Below are 11,137 nucleotides of genomic sequence, written 5' to 3'. Positions count from 1 at the left end.
GCATATTTTTAAAGCTTCCTTAATAACATCACTAATAAGTGGATGCAATTTTGTGTTTATTTACAGCAAACACCTATGAATATCAGATCACCTAATTATAGTTTATCAACATTACCTTTGAATCATTCCAATGGAAATGTCCTCTCTCACTGCATTCATATTGCTTCGGTGCATGAGCATGGAAAACAGCAGATTATTTTCCATGCTCATAGATTTTAAATATTTACTTGCTAGTGCTGCATAATTTAATGCACTAGAGTTGGAAAGCAGTTTGTATGATAGCTGATGCCATGTCAGTGTTGCAGAATATAGTTTCCTCCTGTGACTTCTGTGTGAAGTCGTAAAAAGGAAAGGTAATTTACTCCTTTTTTTCTAACCAATTAAAATTTGTTGTGGTAAATCTACAGAAAACCCAAGTCTGTAGTATACACACAATTTACTTTTGTATAATTATATAGTTATCTTAAGAATCCAAGCATTGTGCCGGGCGCGGTGGCTCAAGCCTGTAATCCCAGCACTTTGGGAGGCCGAGACGGGCGGATCACGAGGTCGGGAGATCGAGACCATCCTGGCTAACACGGTGAAACCCCGTCTCTACTAAAAAAATACAAAAAACTAGCCGGGCGAGGTGGTGGGCGCCTGTAGTCCCAGCTACTCAGGAGGCTGAGGCAGGAGAATGGCGTGAACCCGGGAGGCGGAGCTTGCAGTGAGCTGAGATCCGGCCACTGCACTCCAGCCTGGGCGACAGAGCGAGACTCCGTCTCAAAAAAAAAAAAAAAAAAAAAAAAAAAAAAAGAATCCAAGCATTGTTTCTCATGGCCTGTTAATGCACAATACCAAAAATAAAATATACGCATGCTTGTAATCCAGGTCTTTATGAAAGTTACAAAAAGGCATCTAAACAGCTTGTTAGATGCATGCTCTCTCTCCTAAAAAAAATCAGAACAAAGTTTGGGGATTTCGAAACATGAAACCACAGGCAATGGAATCATGCAAGAAAACTACTTTGTTTTCTCACTCTAATAAGTGTGCCATTTGTGATTTTATCATACCCTTTGCTTGTTGTTTTGTTATTTAGTTGTCCAAATACATGAATAAAAAATAAATAGATCCAGTTACCTGTTTTTGTGAGAATAAAAAAATAATTTAAACCACCAAATCCATTACAAAATTGAAAAAAATTCAAGTTTAATTTTTAACTTTTCAACTCTTCATTCTTGAAAGTTTTCATTCCCATGTGGTTTCATAGTCCGGTGGTATAGACTTCATAGTTTTTAGTATAATTTCCTATGTAATTCAGAAGCATGTCTGGTAGTCCTTGCTCCAACAAAATCTGCGGTACTGTAAAACGGCATAGGATTACATTTTACAGTAACAGTATTTCTCTTGACATCATTTAGGAGGAAGATAAAAATTTCCATTTTATTTATTTATTTTTACTTTTATTTTATTTTTTGAGACAGGGTTTTGCTCTGTCGCCCAGTCTGGAGTGCAGACGGGCGATCTCGGCTCACTGAAAACTCCGCCTCCCGGGTTCAAGTGATTCTCCTGCCTCAGCCTCCTGAATAGTTGGGACTACAGGCGCCCGCCACCACGCCCCGCTAATTTTTTATATTTTTAGTAGAGACTATGAAATATACTAAAATATGCTAAAAAAATATACTAAAAATATATTTAGTATATTTTTATATTTTTAGTAGAGAAATATAAATATAAAATTTATATTTTATATTTATATTTTTAGTTTCATTCTGTTGGCCAGGCTGTTCTCGAATTCCTGGGCTCAAGTGATCCGCCCACCTAAGCCTCCCAAAGTGCTGGGATTACAGCTACCGTGCCTGGTAATCCCAGCAATTTACACGTTATAAAAAGCATCTTCAGACCGTCCTTTTTTCTTTCTTTCTTTTTTTTTTTTTTTAAACAAAGCCTCGTTCTGTCGCCCAGGCTGGAGTGCAGTGGCGGAATCTCTGCTCACTGCAACCTTTGCCTCCCGGATTCAAGCAATTCTTCTGCCTCAGGCTCCCGAATAGCTGGAATTACAGGCGCCCGCCGCCACGCCCGGCTAATTTTTTAACTTTTTAAATAGAGACGGGCTTTCACCATGTTGGCCAGGTTGGTCTCGAACTCCTAATCTCAAGCGATCTACCCGCCTTGGCCTCCCGAAGTGCTGGGATTACAGACGCGAGCCACCGCGCCCGGCTGTCTTGTGTTTTGATGCTTGAAAATAACCTGAATATGGAAAATAAGTGCACATATCCCTTGATGTTTTATAAGTAACCTACAGTCCTAATTATGGGTTGGTTTCGAGTTCCTTCACAACAGGATAAGAAGGCATCCCGGCTTTTTTTTTTTTTTTTTTTTTAATCAAAGTGAGGCTTGGTTAGCCTCTTATCTTGGTCCTGAGTGCGAGGAAGGAGGGCCGCAATGCATGCTGGATCTTGCAGTTCCTGCGCCAGAGGCAAGGGCGTGATGCTGCATGGCCTGCTGGTAGTTGAAGTCCAAGTGCTCAACAGGAATTTATGGCAGCAGTAGTGTGGTTTGTCTATCAGAGTGACAATGCTCACAGATGGATACTTTCTCCTGGTTCTTCGCTTAGCTGCACTGGTGGTGGATTAGCGGCTTGGGGTGGCGAACAGGTGGGAAAAAGAGATGGATAAAGTAAGCATAGCAGAGGCCTCTACGCCGCTGCTATCGCTACTGCCAATCACAAGGCTTTCGTATCCCGGAAGTGGCTGATCTGATGGATTTGACGCGGAGGCGGTTCCTCTTACTACGGTGGCCGGGGTGCTAAAAGTACCTGTAGCTGCGGCGCTGAGGTCGGAACGTGTGCGTGCGTGCGGGCTACTTTTGTGGCGGCTGCTGCTAGAGCTGGAACGTTTCCCGGGTTGGTGGCTCCTGCACATTTTTACAGTTCTCCAGTCCTTCTATTTCGGTGAGGGATCGGCTTGAGGCTAGAGGAGTCGAGAAATTTGGGACTTAGTGTCTCTGGTCGCCGAATGACCGGGTTTCTTGGGGAGTCCGCCTTCAGTGAAGACCCTGTGGCCAGCCATGTGGGTTCTCTGAGGGTTTTGGCGCCTCCCTTGTCTCTCCTTTGTAGTGTCATTTGTCTTCTGACTCTTCCTCGCTCTGTCCTGGGTTCCAGAGATAAACCGTGAGCCTAACTGTGGGCAGCTGTTCCTCCTTTCCTTGTGGTTTTCTTAGATGTTGCAGGCAAGACCCTTTCCCCTGATCTATCGCATCCATTTGATCCCTCCTCATGCCAGTGCTCTGTCGGCCCTGTTTCTCCTCGTTTAAAAAATAAAAAAAGGGAAATAATAATAACTGGATCCCCACTATCTCTCTGTTCTCATTCCTAGCCTCTTTCTCCCTTTTTGGTGTTTGTTACTGCTTCAAGCCATAACACACTACCTTGCATATATTAATGCCTTTCCATCTAAATATTAACGTTCATTCACTTTATTTGGTTCCCGCTCACCGTGAACTCTCCCAACCCTACCCGCATCTAAGGGCTTTTGAGGTTGGAGGTGTAGAATAAATTCTTACATATGATGACTATGTTCATATGTGAGAACCTTCAGCGGTCAACTCAGCATCACTGCTTATTGAGTTTATATATCTTATGATTTCTTTGGCTTACCTTTTCGTTTTGTATTGGTTATTTACCCACATGGGGCTCACTGCTGCCCTATAGTTGGAGAAGAATACTTCGTCTTACATCTTTTTATATCCAAATTACTTAGGAGTTTTCTTACATTTTCCTGCTTGGACCATATGTCCTCAGTGGGTTTTTGGCAATGATTTTGTGTCAGTTGATGGCAGAAAGAGACAAGGGAATGATCTTTCTTGCTTGCTTGTGACTTGTAATTAGATTATGAACCATTGAAAGTACCCAGACGGATTGGAAAGGCTTTGAAAGGTAAAGTCTATGTATTTTCTGAGTTTCAAATTGATAAAGCTCTTCTTTGAACAGGGGAGAGTTTCTAGTTAGTCCAATAATCTGAGGCTATATTGAATTATCAGTTCATTCGCTATAAAATTTTAGAACCGCATGTCAAAAAGTGGCCAATCTAAGGAATTGTGTAATTTAGCAAAAAGTCATTAAAAGCAATTTAATTAATGCTCTTTTTCTTTAAAATAGGATTCAAGTATGTGGAAAAATGCATTTATGGTGATTGGTTATGAATTATTTCTAGGCATTTTGATAGTTCTGGTGAACAGCATCGTATTCTGTTCACTAATGTTTTATAAAAAGGCAGAAATTTTCTGACTTTCTGGGGAGCCACGTAACTGAAATGAGTTTGCAGCTTGTTTTCTATTCCAATTATTGCACTAAAGAGGTTCTTATACTAAGATTATCATTCTTTTTTAAGCTATCAAAATGATCTATACATGTCATTAAAATGTAAATATTAATATTGGTACAATGTTAAATTAGGATTATTCCTAATTAATGCACAAAATGCTGAAATGGTTTCAGTCATGCTTAAGATTTGGGGCGAAATATATTTCAGGATAAATTTACTCATATAATTTTTTATTGAAAAAAATGATAAGCTAGCCATTACTCAGTCTCTTAATATTTCTCCTGAGATTTTATTCATTTAATAGGCATTTAGTGACTACTTACTATTTAACTATTGTCACAAAATCACCAAAACATTTATTAGTAAGAGTATCCTCTTGTCCTCAGCTCTGCATAGATGCTTTTAAAGCATTAGCTCAGTTATTCCAACTAAGTAAGCTATTATTATTTACATTTAACAGATGAAAAAACTGAAGCTTGAAGAATTTAAGGAATTTACTTCAGTTCCTTTCTACTCTTCCCACTACAACAGCTGCAAGGATTTGTGCTCTATCCTGGAATATATAAAGAGAATTAAATCAACACATGCTTACTGAGCAGCTATTACATATCAGACACTCTTCAAGGTGCTCGGAATATAGCAGTGAACAAGAAAAGTCCCTGCGCTTAGGGAGCTTATACTCTGGCAGAATGTATGAGATGTAAACTTTGCCTTCAGGAAGCAGAAAATATAGTCAATATGTATTAGATTTTATGGGAGTGTTTCAGTATGTTAAAAATGAGAAGAGAGATAACTAGGGAATGTTTCATGAAAATGAGATCCAATCTGGAATTTAAATAGTGCTTAGGGATTGGTAGGTAGAAATTAGGACCCTGTCTCAAAAAAAAAAAAAAAAAAGTAAAAATCCATGATATAGAATAATTGGTGAGCCTTATAAAGCACTTTTTAATTTTTTTGGACTATTTATAAATAAAATTGTAATCTTTGACATGCATTCAATCATTTAGCATTTATTTATTAACTAGATACTCTTCTAGGCCACAGTGGTATAGTAGTGAGTAAATACGGTCTTTACACTCATAGAATTTACTGTCTAACAGAGGAGGCAGACATAAATAGTCAAAGAAATTTAAAGTTACAACTGTAGTAAATGCTGTTAAAAAAGGACTCGATGTTACACAGAGGAAGAACTGATTACAGAGGGGATAAGAGTGGGGTTGGGGAGAGGCCAGTTAGAAGATTGTTGGAGTAGCCCAGTTGAGAGATGATATTTTGGACAAGGTGGTGGTGGTAAGAGGGAGAGAAGTGGATGGATTCCAGAGGTGTTCAGGAGGTGGAACTGGGTGATGGATTAGATATGGAAGGTGAGGTAGAGGAAGATATTGGCTAATCTTAGGTTTTTGGCTTATATAATTGGAAGGATTGTTGCACCATTCACTGAGGTAGAGAACGTTGAAAGAGGACCAGATCTGGGAAACATGCTTTGTTTATTAGTATTTTTTATTGTGGTAGCAGTGTTTAAGGTTAATTTCTTAGTTACTTTTTACCCTTTTGTCATTGTTTTAGTTTTGTATATTTGCGTAATGCTATGCCTAAAATAATGTTTTTTTGGTATCATTTTTTCTTGATTGAGCAGGGGTGGAGTTCTACATGAAAGCATCTGGAAATACATTGGTCTCTGTTTTGAATCTATCTGTAACATATTAAACCATATATATGAATAAGTAACTGAATAATGCAGTTACATGTCATCTTTATTTTCACTTGAGATTTGGCAGTAAACTGGCATCTGGTTAAATTCTAACTTCATTCATTTGGTACATATATAAATATAAATGCACTAGGGAAAAAATACATGCTTTTGATTTTTCTCTGAAATGCTTCATTCATGTAATTTTTGATAGATATTGAACCCAAACAGTAGTGATTTATAGTTTATTGTTTAAATTGTACATTTCTTAGTAAAGTGATAGAGTGTATACAGCAAAGAGACTTTGGTGTCAGACTGCCTGGATTCACAGTCTCTATTTGCTATATACTAGCAGTATGACCTTGAAGAAGTTATACAGCTTTTCTAAGCCCTTTTTTTTTTTAAATTTATAAGATGAGGATAATAATAGTGCCAGCCTCATAGAATTGTTGTGAGAATTAAATGAGATGATATGTGTACAAAAGTTAATAAAATACTTGGTACAGATTTTAAGTGTTTATTATCATTATTATTATAGTGATACTGGGTCCAAGATCATCTTGACTCCTGTGACACCATTTTAATTTTAGGATACCTTGTAACTAATAAAACTCAATTCGAGAAAAAAAAAATTATTTGGTATTTAGATTTGGAGAAACTATATAAAATAGTTTTGTTTATTCACTATTGTCCCAGATAAACCAGCACATAACTAATCTTTCACAGAATTCTGAGATTATGTGTAGTTTACAGCTGTGATGGGAAACTTAGGGCGATTAGTTTGTGATTACTTATTGTTTGTTAGGATTATTACTTTTATTTTTAGCCAAACCTTTTCGAAGTTTGAACTCACTTTTAGCTCTTATGAATAGGGTGAAGAGTAGTTAGGCTTTATGAAGTCTGATCAGCTGCTCTAAAATCAACCTAACTTCTACCTTTTTCCCTTATTTTTTTCTTTTTGCTTTCAAACCTATAAAAACATTGAAATGGTAGCATGACAAATACCTGTATATCCTTTTACCTAGATTGTTAACATTGTGCCTCTTTTATTCTCATTCCTTGCTGTTAGACAAGTGCTCTTTCTCTCTCTATAAATACACACACACACACACACACGCACACTTTTTCTTCCTGAACTATTTGAAAGTAAGGTGGAAACATCACACTTTACTCCCAAATAATTCATCATGCATCTCCTAAGAACTAGCACATTATTTTACGTAACTATAATGCCATCAGCATATCCAAATAATTTAACCTTGATATGATAATATTGTCTAATGTACAGTCCATATTCAACAATTAGATTTTTCCAAATATCCCAGTAATGTCATTGTAGCATTACAAAAATACTGAATCCAATTAAAGATATTAATTGTATTTAGTACTTGTATGTCTGTTTTATCTAGAACAATCTTTACCTTTTCTTTCTTTTTTTGTCTTCAGGTAGAATGCATCACAAAATTGATTTATCTGATTCTTTCCTCACAATTAGTTTCAGATTGAAGAGTTGTGGGGTTTTTTGTTTGTTTGTTTTTTACTATTACATGGGTGATATTTTGAACTTTCCATTTAATCATATTACGATAAACATAATGATGGTTTATTCCATGATTGGTGATTAAGTTTGATCACTTAGTTTAGCCAGAGTTTTATATTCTGAAAGTACATTTTCCCTTTTGTATTTAATAATCTGTAGGGGTGATAAATTGAGGTCATGTGGATATTCTGTTTTGCAGGTTTTGTTTTCCTATCCAGTGATTTTAGTGGTCATTGATAAAAGCATTGGTGGTTGCCAAATAGTGATTTCCCACTTCTGTCATTCCTACATACATTTCCTGGTTCTCTTCTCTAAATAAGAGCTTTCTCTTCTCTTTTATTTTAGTATAACTATGTACCCAAGGATCCTTTCTTTCAAAAGCTATGCAGTGTGCTATAATTTGCTACCATCATTCCTTTCGATGATTAAATTATCTCAAATCTGGTCAGTAGTAGATCCTTCAAGCTAGTTCCCATGACCTTTGGATATGTCCACATTGGTGTTTGAGCACTTTCTTACTCAAATTTGCACAATGAGATGTTCCAGCCTCACCTTGTAAATTTGCTGCTCAATACGTGGAATAAGCCATTTTACCACAGAATCCTGGTTTATTTTAGTGGAAAATGATACTTAGAAACCAAGATCTGGGCCGGGCGTGGTGGCTCACGCCTGTAATCCCAGCACTTTGAGAGGCCAAGGCGGGCGAATCATGAGGTCAGGAGATCGAGACCATCCTGGCTAACACGGTGAAACCCTGTCTCTGTTAAAAAATACAAAAAAAATTAGCCGGGCGTGATGGCAGGTGCCTGTAGTCCCAGCCACTTGGGAGGCTGAGGCAGGAGAATGGCGGGAACCCGGGAGGCAGAGCATGTAGTGAGCCGAGTTCGCACCACTGCACTCCAGCCTAGGAGACAGAGTGAGACTCCGTCTCAAAAAAAAAAAAAAAAAAAAAAAAGAAAAGAAAAAACAAGATCTGGGTATTTAATATGCTCTTTGCTACTGGGGTGTCATTGGTTCTAGACTCTTTAAATGGATACACATATACACATTTTTTTTCTTTTTGAGATAGTCTTGCACTTGTTGCCCAGGCTGGAATGCAAAGGCGGATCTGGGCTCACCGCACCCTCTGCCTCCGGGTTCAAGTGATTCTCCTGCCTCAGCCTCCCGAGTAGCTGGGATCACAGATATGCACCACCACACCCAGCTAATTTTGTATTTTTAGTAGAGACAGGGTTTCTCCATGTTGGTCAGGGCTGGTCTCGAACTCCCGACCTCCGATAGTCCGCCCACCTCAGCTTCCCAAAGTGCTGGTATTAAAGGCATGAGCCACTGCACCAGGCCAACATATACATTTTTTAAGAAATCATGAGTTCATAGGATACCTTCAATTCAAATTCAACACTGCAGAGTTCTCATCACTTCCTTCCAATTCCTGTTTATATCTCTGTTTTCCCAAAGAGAGAATTCTGATTCTCAATTATATCACTATTTTTACTCATCTGACCTATCCTACAACACACATAAAATAGTTTTGGAATTACTAGACTGACTGATACTGCTTCCAGCAGCAGATTTACCAAGTAAAGATTTTTTTTTTTTTTTTGCAATTTTATGTTCTTAGAATATATCCCACTAAAAGTATATATAGTCAAAATAGGTGTTCAAAGTTATTTGAATTATTTTTTCTGTGTGATTATGTTATGAATGTAAAATATAGTTAGGTTCCTACTAAATTACTTTTTAACAGACTCTTTGTAAAATCACTTATCTGTAAAACTACTAAAGTGACATAATTTAAAACTTTATCATAATATATAGTTATAGGGAACTCTGGAACATTTATATCAGCTGGAGAATATTCAGTTTGAAGACTTGTAAGGCTCTAAACTTGTAGCTCTATTTTTTCAGTTGTAATATTATTTAAAATTAGGAATGCAAGAAAAGTGACATCGAGTGATTCCATTTGTAAGCCAAAACAATTGTGTTTGTGAACATTTTAAACAATGCTCTTCTTTTAACTGCTGATACAATTCAAGCATTAATCTTTAACAATAGACATAATTGTTAGGGGTACTTTAATTCCCAAGTAGTAGGTCTAATGTTTTCCTGTATTTATAACCAGAATGGAAAGATTTATGTTTTTCTTTAAGTCCTTCTTCTTTGTATTTGAAGAATGCTTGTTGTATTTTACCCTGTGATATTATTCATGTGTGAATATTCTCATTGGAAAGGAGGAAAATACGTCTCTTAATAGTTGATACTTTATATCTCTATTGTGAGATATAACCACATTCAGCCTTATGGTTAGTTATAACCATCTTGCTTATTAGAATGGAAGATTAAGGAGGGCAGGAGCTAGGTTTCATGGCCCCTTGTATCTCTCTCAGTGCCTTGTAGAAGTAACCACATAAATACTTGATGAATAAATGTGATATTTTGTGTTTACATTACATGTAGTACTACCTTCAGTAATATGAATGCATCTTTTTCTTGGCAAGAGTAACTAATATAATGGGCCTTGGAAATGGTCTTATCTATTGTCATAGTCTGTCTTTTGTTGCTTATAACAGAATAACCGAAACTGGGTAATTTATATAAAAAAGGAATTTATTCCTTATAGTTATGAAAGCTGAAAAGTCCAGGGTTGAGGAGCTGCATCTTGTGAGGACCTTCTTGCTGGTGGGGACTCTGCAGAATCCTGAGGTGGTGCAGAGCATCACATGGTGAAGGAGCTAAACACACTAGCTCAAGTCTCACTTTCTCTTCTTATAAAGCCACCAGTCCCACTCCTCTGATAACCTGTTAATCCGTTAATCCATGAGTGAATTAACTTATTTATGAGGGCAGAACCCCCATTATCCAGTCACCTCTTAAAGGCACCATGATAAAATTCATATTTACTTATTACATACCTCAAAATCACTGTATCTCAAACTGAATTTCCTATCTTCACCTTAGTCTTCTCTACTTGGGTTCTGTTTCAGTTAATGGAACCATTATCCTCCTAGACATTAGACCTGAAATCTCATAGTCACTTTAGTCTCCTCTCTTGTATGTGGGCATATACACATCCATATATTTGTGTGATGTTGGTAGGTCTACCATGTCAACTTGTTACTTTTATCTATTCTTTTTTTTTTTTTTTTAAGATAGAGTCTCGCTCTGTCGCCCAGGCTGTCGTACAGTGGCACAATCTCGGCTCACTGCAACCTCTGCCTCCAGGGTTCAAGCAGTTCTCTGCCTCAGCCTCCTGAGTAGCTGGGATTATAGGCACCTGCCACCACGTCTGGCTGATTTTTGTATTTTTATTAGAGGTGGGGTTTCACCATCTTGGCCAGGCTGGTCTTGAACTCTTGACCTCGTGATCCACCTGCCTCAGCCTCCCAAAGTGCTGGGATTACAGGCATGAGCCACCATGCCCTGCCTTATCTACTCATTTCTAATCCTCTCACCAGTACCCTGATTGAGGTTCTCATTACCACTCATAGACAGTCTTTTGATCAGTTGAAGGAATTGGGACATTTAATGTAGAAAAGAGAAGACTGGGGGCTAGGGAGGTTAGGAGGTATGTCTTGAAACATCAGATGGGCTCTCCAATGGAAG

General features: G+C 37.7%; 1 protein-coding gene across 28 annotated transcripts in view; it reads left to right on the top strand.

Annotated features, from left to right (window-relative positions):
- Positions 1-2,500: 2,500 nt before the first annotated feature.
- Positions 2,501-11,137, top strand: part of ATG4C (autophagy related 4C cysteine peptidase) — a 123,298-nt gene continuing 114,661 nt past the window's right edge. For 13 of the 28 annotated variants that reach the window (XM_015434922.4, XM_015434906.4, XM_045369829.3 and 10 more), the window contains exon 1: positions 2,796-2,932. The gene's annotated coding sequence lies outside the window, so the exon portion shown is untranslated. Of the gene's footprint in view, positions 2,637-2,795; positions 3,917-11,137 lie in introns of those variants that run through there. The other 15 variants (XM_015434916.4, XM_015434908.4, XM_015434914.4 and 12 more) reach the window with 3 other exon arrangements.

The sequence above is a fragment of the Macaca fascicularis genome, chromosome 1, assembly GCF_037993035.2.
Source record: "Macaca fascicularis isolate 582-1 chromosome 1, T2T-MFA8v1.1".
Taxonomy (NCBI): Eukaryota; Metazoa; Chordata; class Mammalia; order Primates; family Cercopithecidae; genus Macaca; species Macaca fascicularis.
The sequence above is the reverse complement of the archived record's forward strand: the minus strand, read 5'-3'. Positions and strand labels throughout refer to the sequence as shown.